Here is a 15,428-nt window from a genome sequence, read left to right on the forward strand (position 1 = left end):
CCCTACTTACCTAATTCAAAGGAGTGGCTTCATTAATAAATGTCTGTATAGCATTCTGAGAGCCTTTGGGATGAAAAAAAAGTAAGTATTCTGATTTAATAATAACTATGAAAAAATTCCTCTCCCGTTAACTTCATTTACTTCAATAAAATTGCACCCAGGCTGCATCTGTCCCATTAAGAGTTATGATTAAAAGGTTGATTTTTAAAAAGAATGATAAATAATTCCTTGATGAACCAATGAACTGTCCAAGTCAGAAATGATGCACACTTCATCCATATTTCCATGAGTCCAACTGGCTCCTTCAATAGACAATTATACCGCAGAAGCCTTGATGTCATTTTTAGTCAGAGTAGGTTTACTTTGACAGAGTCAGGTGGAATTCTAGTGTACATCTTCAGATTTTGCTTGGTTTGTTTACCCAAAAAACAGTGTCGGAAATGGCTTTGAACGAATAACATTCTGCAACCAAAAGTTTTGAAGAATCGGTACAACTGATTTTTTAAGAAACTGAGTGGCAATTGCAATCACAGTGATTGCATGTTCAAACTGGGTAAGTGCACCTGCTTGTGATCAGAACAAGGGATTTGCACATGCAGTTGTCCAATTTGCACATGCAACTATGGTAACTATACATGCAATTTAGGCATGCAGTTGTTTATGCACCTGCACTCTCAGCCTTCAAGAAAAGTTGGCCCTGTATGAAAGAGGCCCTCAGACATTATATTTTTACAACTGAAATGTTTGCTTTGCTTTTTTTTCCCCTCTCAGTTTTTTCCAGTTTATGATAAGCACAGGCATCTTTGTATCTGTCTGATATTTATCCCCAAAGGAAGAGAGTACATATAGCTTTTCCATTTATTCTGATATCTGGAAGATGGCTTCAGGACAATAAAAAAACCCTCAACCCTACAACAAACCCTGACTCTGACTCAATCTTCATTGCTGTCAGCACTTCGGAGAGAGCATTATTTGCTTGTTGCAGTTCCCTAATAGGCAGATTCTGCTGCTGCCACCAATTTCTCTACGGGTATTTTAGCATTGATAATAGTCCCATTGATAAATAATATGATAATTTAAGACATATCAATATTCCTCCTAAGGCTGATTATCATTCATTCCACTAGGCAAAGAGCAGTCAGTATTTCTTTTTAATTAACCTGCATCAAGGTTAATTAAAGAGCAAAATGACTAGTTTAATCCTTGTCCCTCAGAAACCTTTTCTTTTTAGCACTGGAGATGAATGTTCTGGCCACTATAATTCCTGTGTCAAATGTCACAGTCTTTAACTGTAGGAGAAAAAGCTTTCCTTCCAAGTACACAAAGTAACATTTTACTGAATGACAAAAAACATTAGCTAAGCCATGAGACGCCATCCTGGGGTTGAGGTGGGGAGGGAGTTCAGAATGCAAATGGTTGAAAGTGCAAGAGAATTTAATAGAAGCTAAAGCATTCTTTAACAAAGGAAAGGAGTAAAACCGACCATCTGATCTAATGAGCTGAGCAAAAGGTTGGGAACCAGGAAGCTGTAATTACTAATCCCAGCTCTGCTACTGACTCATTGTGTGGCCTTGGCTAAATCACCCAAACCAGATTTTTAAAGGGATTTAAGTGCCTAAATAGGCAGATAGGACCTTAAATCCACCATGTAGGCACCAGTGACATTTTCAAAGCTGTGACTCAGGCACCACCTAACCCCCTGAGGAGTCTGACTCCCCCGGGATCCCACGTTTCCCCTGGTCAGGTTTTTCAAGTCAGCCTAAGTGCTGCTACCATCCCACAACTAATGAAATGGCCAGAACCCTAGCTCAGCTGAAGCCTCAGAGACCCTGAAGTGGGATTTTAAAACTAGGCTGGCCAACGCCTATTTCATCAGCAGGGCCCATGCCCCCACTGGGAGCCCCAGGCCCTTTAAATTGCCCCCTAGGGAAGCCAGGCCACGCTGGTACAGTGCACTGCCTCTTGCTTGGGCACGGGATACTCTTAGGGGTGGGGCCCGATTCAGAGGAATTGGTTGAATTGGCCTAAAGCTGGCCCTGCCCTGCCCCACTCTCTCTGAAAGCTGAGAAAGTCTGACTGCTCCTGGTCCACTGCCCTCTTATAAGGGCCAGCTGCAGCCTGATTGGGGCGTGGCCCAGCTATGGCTACTTCCCCAATCAGCCAAGATTTTCCCCTACCACAGCCCTCTCCCAGGGCTGTTTTAAGCCGTTCAGGGCAAGAGCGGGGTTACTGGCCCCTGTAGAAAGAAGGATGCAAAGTTGCTTAAACCCATCTCGCCTCTTGGTCTTTCCCATTCCCCACTCTGTCAGGTCTGCTGAGTTGAAAGCGAGGCTTTAAATGCCACCCTTCTCAACATACTACGCAGTGTAACTCTCGGCTTCCAGAAGCAGAACATGAATTTGATGCTGCATCAGCAACAATGGTCAGCAGCAAGCAAACAAGGCACAGAACTGAAGGAGATCCTACAAGGGTCTCTCATAATGGATTAGAATGGAATCAGAAAAAAGAAATGTTAGCAGAGTTTATTTCATGCTAGTTTAGGGCAGCATCTGGACACACAGCTGCAGGCTACCAAGTCTCTTGAGAATCTTTTAGGAAAGTGGCCAAATTTTATAGCCTCATGATGCAAGAAAACATTTGTAAAGGTGAGGTTTCTCTTGGGAAGTTGTGGCAGATATTTAGATTGTAAGCTCCTTTTCCAAGTGTGTACAGCACCTAGCACAACGGGGCCCCATCCCCAAGCTCTGACTAAGCCTCCAGTCATAATCAGAATACAAATAACAAATAGTTACATGGGCCTGAGAAAACAGCAACGAGAGTGTAAAATGCTCCAATATTTTGTTTTAAAGTTCTAGTTTATCTGAACAGTAATCAAGAAATGATTTATTCAAAATTAGAAATCATATCACATACCATATCACACAAACTGATCAATAAGCTAACACAACAATGAGCAACTAGGCTGCCCTGGAAAGGTGGCATTTCTGACTATAGTGTTGCCAACTCTCATGTTATTTGGTGTTTTTCCTTAAAGATCCAGCTCCTTGCGTCTTGTGATTACATGAAAACATTGGCTTTCCTTTAAAAAAAAAAAAAAAAGAAAGTTTCTAAATCTAATGGCTGTGTAGAAAAATTTGAGAACATGAACCCCACAGGCTCAAAACCCAGAGGCAAATAAATCCAAAATATATATTTATTTAAAAATAATAATCACATGATTTTTAAGCCAATTTTAAAATTTTGTGGCCTGACTCATGAGTTTTGAATGCTTGGGGTTGGAAATGTTGCCGTGAACAGGGAAACATTCAAAAAACATAGTCTCCTTTGACTACAGGTCAGCTGTCAAATGTATCTCAATGATCCATGCACATTTGCATATGAAACGAGCACCTGAAGTTCTAATTGCCTTAAGATATTTAGTCAAGTCAGCACACTTTAAAATATTCATAGCTTTTTCAATTACTCTTTTATTGTTTGATTTGTACAGGGCGTGTAAACCTATAGGGCCAGTTTTGTCACCCTTCCTCACACTGAGACGTACAGTGCTGTACTACGGGCCAGATTCAGCCAGCCCTACTCATGCTGAGTTGTACCTTACTCCTCGACTTGTTCCCTTAAAGATCCAGATGCTAATACCCTTGTTCATGGGGAGTAGCACTGTATTCTAGGAATTGCCCCAGTCGACAGCAATGGGTTGGCTTGTGGAGAGAGGTGCTACTCAAGGAGAGTAAAGGTTGTAGAAGCTGGCCCCATGCCAATAATTCTGTGAGGAAGAAGGCAGGAAAAAGGCCCTTTTGTATGACATCAAATCACACCATGGATTCCATATTTTTTCATAATGTTGGGACCTGTGGGCATAATCCTAACAATGGATGTTTTGCCAGTGCCTTCAATGGGTGCAAAGTCAGAACCTATCATGAAAGGAGATACTAGATTTCCATGTTTTCTACAGTGTGGCACTTCTGCCTCCTCTTTGGCTGCTGACAGTTTTGAGACCCTTCAGTTCTAAATCTAAAACTGCAATGATAAAGTAGGGCTCAAAGGATGCCTTGGGGAAGCACTGTTCCTCAGAGAGACAGTTCCTCCTGGGGCTCCTCTGTTCTGCTGGGGGGTGAGGGGGATGGAGCACGTAGCACCTCCCTTTTTTGGGGTGTAGCATACACCCAGTCAGCTCTACTTAGTAGGTACCAGGGATAATGGAAAAGAGCCACCGGTCAATCGACTCTATGTCCTTTCCTGTCCACTTGCTCTCATGAGGAGCAGCTTGAGTGCAGCCCTGTGCTCCCATGAGCTCCAACAGCTATGATCTGGAAAGCCCTCACGAAGCCTGAAAATTATAGGGAATCCTCACTGCCCTCTAATCCTGTCATGTGGCTGTGTTAGGGCTAGGGACAATCTAGCCCTTACTTTGGAGAAAGGTGCTCTGATTTTGCCTTGCAAAATGCTTCTAAATGGGGAATCTGCATTGGAATGTGTGGAAATATAGTGTTCTTTTCCCAAAATCAGTGGGTGTGGGGTCTCAAATGTCAGTGATATGCATATTAAAGAGTCCAGTATCCAGTGAACTGGCCAAGTTAGAGTGATGGAGATTGCTGTGAAGATACGATAGTTCTCCTATATGAACCATGAAAACTTATTTTAGAAGTCTCTTATATTTTTGTTTCCCTTCTCTTTATAGGGTTAAATCCTAAAATCTTCCTGAGATCACAAAGGCAACATCTATTTTTAAAAATCAAATACGTATATTTAAAAATGCAATGGTCAAAGAGCCCAGAGGTATTTTTCCCAGAGGGGCTGTGATATTAACAGCTGATAAGCTTTTTTTGTGCTTCAGGAAATGCACAAGAGCCATCTGGAAGCTCTGTCAACACATGAAGATTATGCACTTATTAAATAAAAGCAGAAATCTGTCCAAGGGAAAGCAAGGCCCTCCCTAGTATTGAACATATGGAAGCCAAACTGGACCAACAGAAATTCTGCTCTACTTGTGATTGGCAATGTGTGAATGAGAAGAAAGATTATAGATAAAGCCCTAAAATTAGAATCGGGGGAAAGACCGACTGTATTTCATCTGCAGTGGGTATTGTCTGTATCATGTACAATCTTTGCACTGAAGTTGTTGGTTCTGCTACAAACACATGATTCAAGACTATTGGACAAGAATGGCATAGTCTCTCTCAACTATTATGGGCCAGAATCTATCAACTTTACTCACATTGCATATACCTATACCTGTGAGTATTCCCAATGAAATCTATAGGGGCTATTCATGGCTCTTCTATTCAGCCTCTGTGTTGGATCCAAGTGAATTTAGTGTTGGCAAGAGGTCCTGACAGTGCTGGAGACTTTCTGTTTACCTCCAGAACGAGGACAGCAGAAGCCAGAGTGTGATCTTCCTTCACAATGCCTCACTTTTGCTGTGAGGGCACTACTCCATGTAGCAGTGGAAGGAGACTGTAGTCAAGTAGGAAGTCCCCTGTGGACTTTGTTTAGCTTAGGAAACCATCCCTGACTCTAAAAGAAATTTCCAATGTTGAGATAACTGAATAGCTCGAGTGGCCCCTCAGCCTCTTTCAGAAATCTATCTGGTTTCCCTTGCATTTTGAATTTCTGTAACATGTTTTCCATATACTTGAAGCCCTGGTCTACATAGGGGGGACAACTTAGATCGACTCACCGTGGTGTCTCTTGACACTGGAGTACAGGAGTCGATGGGAGAGCGCTGAGGGGGTGGATTTATCGCATCTAGACTAAATGCGATAAATCAATCTCTGCTGGATCAATCGCTGCCCGCCGATCCAGCGGGTAGTGTAGATATACCCTTAGTGTATTAAATTCAGGCCATGTCTACACTTACTGGAGATTGATGCTGCTGTGATCGATACAGGGGGGGTTGACCACAGAGTGCTCTCCAGTGGACTCCGCTACTCCATCAGAATGAGAAGATTAAGGTAAGTTGATGGGAGAGCGTTTCCCGTCGATGCAGAGTGGTATAGACACTGCAATAAGTGGACCTAAGCTACGTCAAGTCCAGCTATTCATGTAGCTGGAGGAGTGTAACTTAGGTCGACTTAACCCCATAGTGTAGACAAGGCCTAAGGCAGGGGTAGGCAACCTACGGCACGCGTGCTGAAGGTGGCACACGAGCTGATTTTCAGTGGCACTCATGCCGCCCGGTCCCGGCCACCAGTCCGGGGGGCTCTGCATTTTAATTTAATTTTAAATGAAGCTTCTTAAACATTTAAAAACCCTATTTACTTTACATACAACAATAGTTTAGTTCTATACTATAGACTTCTAGCAAGAGACCGTCTAAAAACGTTAAAATGTATTATTGGCACATGAAACCTTAAATCACAGTGAATGAATGAAGACTCGGCACAGCACTGCTGAAAGGTTGCCGACCCCTGGCCTAAGGCATAGATCTTCAAAGTGAAGCACATGGGGGTTTGCATGCACCTGACTTATGCCAGCAGATACTTGACAGATGCATCCAAAAGCAGGTATCTGTGCACAAGTAACTGGTTCTTGTCCTTGAGCACTGACACATCAGTTATTTATACAGAAGTGAAAGATGTGCACCATTATTAGCAATGCAATTGTACGTGACTAACGTTGAAAATATGTCCCTAAATGAACACTGCTCTTCACAATGAGCCTTTTCTTAAATGGTTTCAGTTGGAATTATTAATAATATTTTGAAATTATTTTTATTAATCACCAAACATCAATTTAACCATAAATTCCTTTATTAAATCCAAAGACCAAATAGTATTTTTACGCATTTGCTCTAACCATGTCTAACTGTCTAAATATAAGCAGTCACTATACCCAATAAAGGAACAAAGTATTCATAAGCATGCGATCAATATACTTACAAACAGGCTAGACCTAGAGATGACTATCTATTCTAGCATATTCCAGCATAATTAGATAGGGTCTGAAAAAGAACCCTTCAATTCATAACTCTTTAAACCTTTCAACAAACAAATGATGTTATTTCCAATTACTAACTTCAGCTGAAAACCAATTTGAGACAGGTCACCCTTATTTCCAGTCAGTCCAGATAAGGTTTGCATTCTTCTTTCTTCCCAAGGCCTTTCTTCCTCTCCATCTTGCTGACCAACTGTTTTTGCACCTGGGTTCACGTAGGCCCTAAATTTTGAGATAACACTGGTGTGTGGATTAGTAAACTCATGTTGGCTCATTTTAAGACAGATTTCTTTTGCCTTATTTAAAACCATTTTCAGTCACCTCTACTGGTCAGAGGCCTTCTTTTTATACATTTTCCCTTATCTCATTCGTTATTTTTGTGAACTAGACATCCTCCCTATGTCATTCCTTCTGGCCTTTTAACTCATTTATTTTAAAGGCCTGACTTCTACTTGCAAGCCAGGGCCTTTCTTTACAACGTATATATTTCCTTAGCCAAACTTACAGTAACTCTAATTCTTTAATTTTATTTGTATCCTACAGTTTCCAAGCTGCCATGCTTTTAATTCTTCTTCCAGTGCTTGTCTGCCCTTTTCTATTACCACAGCTCCTGACTGCATGAAACCCCCACACTCTTTTACATAAAGGGGGAAGGAGGTTATCCTTAACTACAGCTGGTTGGGAATTTTTCGACAAAATATTATTTTGTTGGAAAATGCCAATCCGTGGACATTGAAAACTTTCATGGGAAAAGGTCAGATTTGACAAATTTTCTGTTATTTACAAAAGTTCTGAAGTTTTCGAAACAAGACGTTTCAATATTTTTGATGAAAAGTTCCGTTTTTCTGTTTGAAATGACTTTTTGTTTTGAAATTAGTTCATTTGTATGTTTTTTAAAGACCAAAATCAAAATGAAACACTTAGAAATGATCAAAACAAAACATTTCAGTTGACCTGGTCTGAATTTTCTTCACCTTTTTGGTTTTGGGAATTTTTGGGGGATTCTGACTTTTCATCCCAATTCATGACAGGGAAAATTTTGAAACTCTTGAAAATTCTCATGGGATGGGAAGCCCATTTCCAGCCCATCTCTACTTGTATCTTTCTTACACAGGCTCGTTCTATGTCCAGTGCCAAATGTCTGCACCATCAATTGGCTTTGGAGTCTCTTCCTAATTTAGTAACCTCTTATTATCCAAAAACATATCAGTGGCTTTTAATCACATAGAAAACCACAAGTTTGGATCACACAAATAAACATTAACTTTACAAGCCTTTAGAAACAACTATCGATAGTCATGTATCCCTCTTTGTTATTACTTGCAGCTTGTGGAGACCCAGGAGTTCTCCTAAATCACTGGGATTTAGATTTTCCCCTTCAGCTTCTTAGCATTGGCACCCAGGGCAATGATGTCATATTCTGAGATGCCTATTGACTATTCTGCTATATAGCTAGAATCACATATACTTTAGGATTCCTATACAGTCTGTTGTCATGGCCAGTCTGAAACCCCTTTTTACTGCACTGATAAGAAAGATGCAGGTTTTCCCCAGTTTCCTATGCGTTCCACCATCAGTCATTACAACTAGCAATAGAATTTAGCTGTCTTGAACTAATCTTGGCATTTACCTACCAGCCCTATGTCGATTTCCATCTCCGATCCCTGAGGAAAGCCTGAAATAACTTTTAAAACTGTTCTTATGTTGGCAGATTTAACTGGCCTCAACCCAGCTCTTTGGGTTCTGTCTCACCATCTGTCATTTCTACTCTGCAGAGGCAGAACTATTAAAAGTTATCTCACCTTGTCTAAAGTCCCACAGAGGATTTCCTAACAGCTCATTTGTTGTTACAGGACATACACTCCTCACCAGCACAACTCTTTAGATTTGATAACTCTGCGTTTTTCACAAGTAGTCTGAAAGCTCCCTTTTGAGTGATCAACTATTCATCACTTATGGCTGATACCAATGTCCCCTTTCTGCTGACCAATAGCCAAATTCCAGGGTCTTTCAGGCCAACTTCCCACAAGAGGACAAATCAGTGATGTGGTGGCTGGGTGTATTCTCAGTGTAATGTTATTTACACATATACATTAGACTGGAAACAGAGCAGCTTGCAGAAAGTCCCTTCTTCCAGAAATCTCAGCCCAGGCAACAGTTCCTGGGAAGCTATTCTGCCCCAGGATTTAACCCTAGTTAAAGAAGGTAACGGAGGGAGTAAATGCTCTCAAAGGACCTTTGCAAAACCAAACTAACACCACCACCACGTTTCTTCAAAAGACTAAAAACTTGTTCATGTGCTAATAAAGGGAATTTGAAAGATTACGTACAATAGTACTACTTGGAGACACCTGCCATCATAATCCACAGACTGCACTAACCAGGTGGGGGAAGTTACTTTGGGGTATTGGTCCTCACAGGAAAAGAAGTCTTGGCTAGGGAGTGCCAACTAATTGTGCCCTGGAAGTGTGGGAGCCCAGAATAAGAGTATGATTGTAAATCAATTTGCACTCTGCCTTTAATACTGGTGGAAGAGAAGAAACACTGCCAGGTTTAATATTTCATTACATTTTTTAATTTTTAAACACTGAAGCACTCTCTCTCACTCTTTCCTCTTTAATGAGAATTAAATCAAAATGGGGAAATATTTACAGCATGAAACAGTATTGCATCCAAAATAGCTAAAAAAAAAAGTTATACACTCCACCCATCAGAGGATCAGCTTGAAAATCATATGTTTAAAAAAAAGGCAGTAAATTCTGGATTTTTTTAATTTGCTTTCTGGTATTTAGGGTTCACATCGTCAAGCTTTTCTCTGGAATCATGGTCCATGGGGACTAGAAACTTGCTTTTTTTAAAAAATGAAAGCTGAAATTCTGATGAAATCATATGACTCCAGAAGCTGGGACTTGCAGAAAAAAAACAAAACAAAAACTACTTTATAAATGTTAGGAATGAGCTGAGCAAAGCAGGCAGCATTTGCTTGGAATGGGCATATTCAGCAGGTTACATTTTTAAATGAACAAGCCACCTGGACTGACTAATGAGATTCCAATTAATAGGAAAAGTCTCTCTTGATATCTGATCCAAGAATATCCCATTTAACTGTTTTGATAATGCTAGCTGAGAATAAAACTTCACAGCTTTCTCAGTGAAGACCAGTCAGCATGGGAAGCCTAGGGATATTTTGAAAGGAAAAAAAAAAAAGTCTCTCTTTCCTTTTCAGTCACACCAACCAAAAGTAGATGCAGAAAGCTCTCAGCAATGCCACATCTGCAGCTGGTAGAAAATTTTCAATTTTCATTTTTTGGATGAAAATATTCCTCAATAATTCAAATTTCAGTGAGTGCACCCCATCAAAATTTGAAAAAAAAATTTAATAGAAAATTATTAAATTAAATAATTTAGATAATTAATTAAATTGATGTTTTTGAAAAACTAGGAAAAAATCAACAAAATATTAATGAAAATTGTTACTTTTCCCCCTACCACCTCTAGTCATGTCTACCTAGGCTCAGATCCTCAAACGTAGTAGGCACCTAACTCCCACTGAAATCAGTGCGAATCATATGACTAAATACCTTTGAGGATCTGGGCCTTAGCAGTCAGTGTGACTACCATGCAGCAGCTTGTTGATAGCCAGTTGAAGGACAGAGACAACTACTTTAGCATAGAACATCCAAGTATCCTCCATGAGGATGCCAAGGCATGCACAGGCAGCAAGAGCTTGCTGGATTGCATTCCCTGCAGAAGGTCTCCATTATGATGCCTTGCCCTACACAGACAATAAAAACCTGGATTGTCCTATAGTACGGGTTGGGCATCTCCACTACAATGCTGAGCACTAAGGCTGCAGCTGCACTGAACTTTGAGAAATTTTCCCATTGTTCGGGTAGCACCAATGCAGTTCTGCCAGTGCTGGCAATAGCTGGAATGTGCACAAGCCTTTTAACCCTATGTCATCTATTCCTGCTTGCAGTGGGTCTAGATTGTCTCAGCGGTCAGGCCGAGCATTCTACGAGCCAGGCAGACTGAATTTCCCTTTCCCTTAGGATGGGAGGAAACTCATACGGCTGTGACCAGTGCTGTGACTGTTCTGTGGAGAAACAGGGGGCTTCCGTCTGCAGAGCTGTAATAATTTGCATATCGTTAAAAGTATCTGGAGGTCTCAATGTGTGACATGCTGTTGTCATTGAACCCGAGCACCAACCATGTACTTTGAACTGAGCGCTGCCCTGGGCAGCTTTCTGAGCATGTGTGTTGTTCACATTAGTTCCATCTTGCAGGTGCTCCTTCTGGAAGCTTTACATTGTGTACCTATCACCTTCATCCTGTCCCTGTTTTTTCATTTGTTGTTGTCCCGGAGTCACTGGGCTGATGCTCTGGAACACTCCAGATGAAGCCAGTCAGGACTCTGGGGTAGCAGGCCTCCTCTCTCTGAGCGTTCTGTCGCCAGGCCAAGAAGCTTACACAGCTTCGACCTTCCTGGGTCTGACCTTGGTGGATTCAGCATCCTCTTCCACACCGTGCATTTCCCACAGCGAGTCCGCCTCGGTGGGGCTCCTGGGGAAGCCCTGCACCCCAACTCTGCAGTCAGCAATGACTCTCAGCCAGCCAGTAAAATGGAAGGTTTATTAGTTGACAGGAACACAGCATAGGACAGAACTTGTTAGCCTAGAAATCAGTGACTTTCAGCCAAGTCCATCTTGGGGAATCCTGGGCCAGAAACTCTGGACTCCCGCTCTTTCAGTCCGCCCAAGCAGATTGCCAGCTTCCAGTGATCTGACCTCAGACACTCCTATTGCTCCTTCCCCTTGTCTTTGTCTCCCTTCCTGGGCAAAGAGTCACCTGGTCATCACCTGGTTGCATCTCCCTCCTGGGGCTCAGGTTATGAAGGGCACCGGTCATAGCATATGTGCAGGCAGCTGGAGAAACCTCACCTGACCCAGAGGTGTCAGCCAAAGTTGCACAACCCTATTCCCACCACCGAGGTATTGGTGCAGCACACAGGGAAACTGAGGCACATACAGTATTCATGCAAAATAGTAAAACTCATATAGACTCAACAGTAAGATTCACATACAACATAACAAGGGAAAATCCCCACTTCGCCACAGTTGTTCTCAGTGCTTCGCTGACTCCTGAGATCTGTGGTCCGTCCTTTATCTAATGGGGCAGGCCTTTTGTTGTTCTGGTGCACTCTGCCCCCATTCCAGGAATTAAATAGGCTGCTGCCTTTCTAGCACATTAATTCACGCATATTTTTGCTACAGCTGAAAAGCTTCTGTGGTTCATTAATATGTTTTATTTCTTGCTAAAGAATGCTTCCTGGTAATGTGATGCATTTACCCTCAAACCATGGCAGTATATATCATTTAGTCTATCCTGGGACTAGCCTTTTCTAGTCAATACAACAGGGAGTTAAAATTAAATCAGATCCCAGCGATCCCCATTTTGATGCCTTATCTCCCCCTTTGACACTTTCAAACTTGATTACAGATAAAAGGAATTGGTCGAAGGTCATCAGAATAATCAGAACTAGCTGCTACATTGATTAGGTGGCTAGAAGGAATACAAGATTGAAAGATTCCAGTGCATTCACAGAATGAATTAATCTCAGCCAGCATTTAGGGTTGATGAAATAGTCCCGCTCCTCTGAGGAACAAACAGTCAAAACCCTACAGTTATTAAAGACTAAGAAACCGTGCTCTCTTCATTAGTTAGTTTAGCAAAATGAAACTTTGAGTGCAAATTAATATAACTGGATGCAGTAGGCTAATAAAGAATCAAATACAAAAGTTTTGGTTTGCCAGATATGGTGCTACAGCAAAACAGACAGTTGTATATGTATTGTAGTACTGCTAAGTTGGAAAACAGGAAATAACACTGATACGAGAGCAAGGGAGTCAGGGCAAGGGGCACTGTGAGTGACTAATCCAGGAGTTTAGAGGGCGAAGCCAATCCAAATTAGAGAATGAAGCTTGGTCTTGTGGCTAAAGAACCTGGAGTTAGGAGGACTCTGCCATCATGGATTTGCTCTGTGACCACTTACTCTCCTGGTGCCTAACTTTCTCCATCTGTACAATAAGGATAATAGTTAGTGCACATGGATATTGCAAGCAGTGAGAGTCAGGACAGAATATGGCTCTTAATATGTTTGTGAAACCTAGGAGAGCTTCAGGTGGAAGACACTACAGATGTCAAAAGTATGTATAATTACTCTTCCCTTTACTCGAGGTTTAGCTCTGTCACCAAGTTCAAAGCTAGCCAGCATTGATTTGCAGACCACAATACCTTAATAATTGACAAATAACACCATGTTTGGTTTCTACTTCAGTCCTCTCTAGTTTGCTTTCATCCCAATGTAAAGAACAGCAATATGAAATCTGACAGCTTTAAAAGCAAAAGCAGTGAAGAATGTATATTCTTTCCATGGTGAATGGCAAACCATAATTTCATCTAATGCTGCCTTCATTTTTTTTCTTGATAAACCAATGCCATGGTGTTGTTTTGCAAGCCAGGCATTAGGAATAACAGCCCTGCTACACAGAAAACCCTTTCTACTCTGGTAGAATGTACAACATGAACATTCAAACATTTCCCAACTGAGAACCACTTTGGAAGCTTGCCAAGATCCTGAGGGCCAGGCCAAATTGCATGGAATGGAGCAGCCTGCATCGGTCCATATTTTTAATCCCTGGCATGTTGAAGCTAGAGGTCCCACCACACAATGCTGCTTCTTGATCTGAGCAATATGGGTTTCACTACAGAACCTCAGCTTGTATATTTGGCCCATGGACAACAGTTTGGCTAGAGCTGAAGTACCGCTAGTTAGTGTCTGTGCAGCACTTTTAAGATATAACGAGGCAACTAAGCGTGAAGGACCAGATTGTGCTATCAGTTACTCCAGTATAAATCTGGAGTAAAAATAAACTACTAAAATTTTCTGTTCTGAGAACAGAATTCGGCCCCAAGCAGTCAGAAAACTTTCCCTCTGTTTAACCTGCAAACTTCAAATATTCAAATGCTAAGCAATTTTACATTGTCTCTTGTTCCTTTTGGTATTGCTAACACACCAGAGTCTCATGCAGTAGATCCCTCAAGATCTTCTAACTTCAGAAGCATAAAGTTATTTGGCTGATGTTTCTAATGAGGCACCTATTTCATTCACATACACTAGGCTGCACCAAATCACGTACTGCAAATTCTGCTATTCACAGAGATTTTTTCCCTTGAACTGGTTAGAATGTTTTCATGTATTTTCGTCAAAATATGCTGTTTCACTGATGCTGAAATGTTTTGCAGGGACATATTCATTTCCATGAAGTTTCTGACAGGAATATTTTTGAGATCCAGAGCTCTCTGGTCACTTCTGATGAGAGAGCGGACAGACCCACATTCCATTTAGTGAAAACACTGACAAGGTTTTGTTTTCGTTCCAATGTGGGATGAAAACCAATTTCAAAACTTTAGAAGTTGTTACATAGTGGGATTGTGGTCCTCCAGCCAGTTCTACTTTCCACTACCCTGAAATGCAGAAATCACTATAGTGACTGAGATATCTAGGATCTGCACGCAGCAAGTGACCTGTCCCAGAAGATATTGCATAGTATTTCTCTAAGTTTATTTATTGAGGATGATAAAGTAACTGCTACATTCCATGGCAGACAGTCTGTGTGGGAGCTGGCTTCATGGATTGCTAAAGTGAACAATAAGCCAGCATGTACAGCAGATCAATTCTGACAGCTATACACCAAGGAACAGGATTGTTACATTTTTAGTATCATGCTCAGATTTCTTTCTGTGTGTAGTGTGTGTTTCGCCCCCCAAGAGTTGCACGTGCTTTAAAAAAGTATAAAACATTTTAAGAGCTTTCCATTATAGGTTTTATTAGCCAAGATTAATAGCTCACCCTGGCATGACTTGAGTAGTTCACATAATCAGTATTGCACTTAATTACATTTACTATCAAAAGCAAACTTTTGGAGCTGCTGCCAGCCACATTCCCTGAGCTGTAAATATTTTGGTCGTCAAACCGGAAGTGAGCAAGGAGTCAATCAGCACATACTCAGACACAATGGCAGCAGGAAATAAATGGATGTTTTCACAAAGACCTGAGTGGGTAGGAATCACAACACTGGCAGGAGCATCCTAAAGCAGATGATGCCAAGACAGAATGAGTCATGCTTCTGTGACCCTTCTGCACAGGCATTTTAACCAGAATTATGGAGTTGGTTCTCTTAGTGTAAGTGCAGTCAGAGAGAGAGAGAGAGAGACTGTCGAGAAGGGAGAAATTCTAATGAAGAATTCTGCTTGCTTTGCACCTTTGCTCACTCTGGAATAAATTTTTAAGCATGGGTACCTGGTTCATGTCCACACAATGTAGGCACAAAGTAGACAATTGCACACATAGAACATGTTTTTATGTGCATAGGATCCTGGTGTGCACCTGCTCTTTGTATATGCATGGGTATATTTTATAGGTCCATCTTACA

The 15,428-nt window shown here is 41.4% G+C and overlaps 1 protein-coding gene across 1 annotated transcript in view; it reads right to left on the reverse strand.

The window, feature by feature from the left end:
* Nucleotides 1–15,428, reverse strand: part of KCNB1 (potassium voltage-gated channel subfamily B member 1) — a 202,468-nt gene that overhangs the window by 61,574 nt on the left and 125,466 nt on the right. The window lies entirely within an intron of this gene.

Source organism: Gopherus flavomarginatus, chromosome 11 (assembly GCF_025201925.1).
Source record: "Gopherus flavomarginatus isolate rGopFla2 chromosome 11, rGopFla2.mat.asm, whole genome shotgun sequence".
Lineage (NCBI taxonomy): Eukaryota > Metazoa > Chordata > Testudines > Testudinidae > Gopherus > Gopherus flavomarginatus.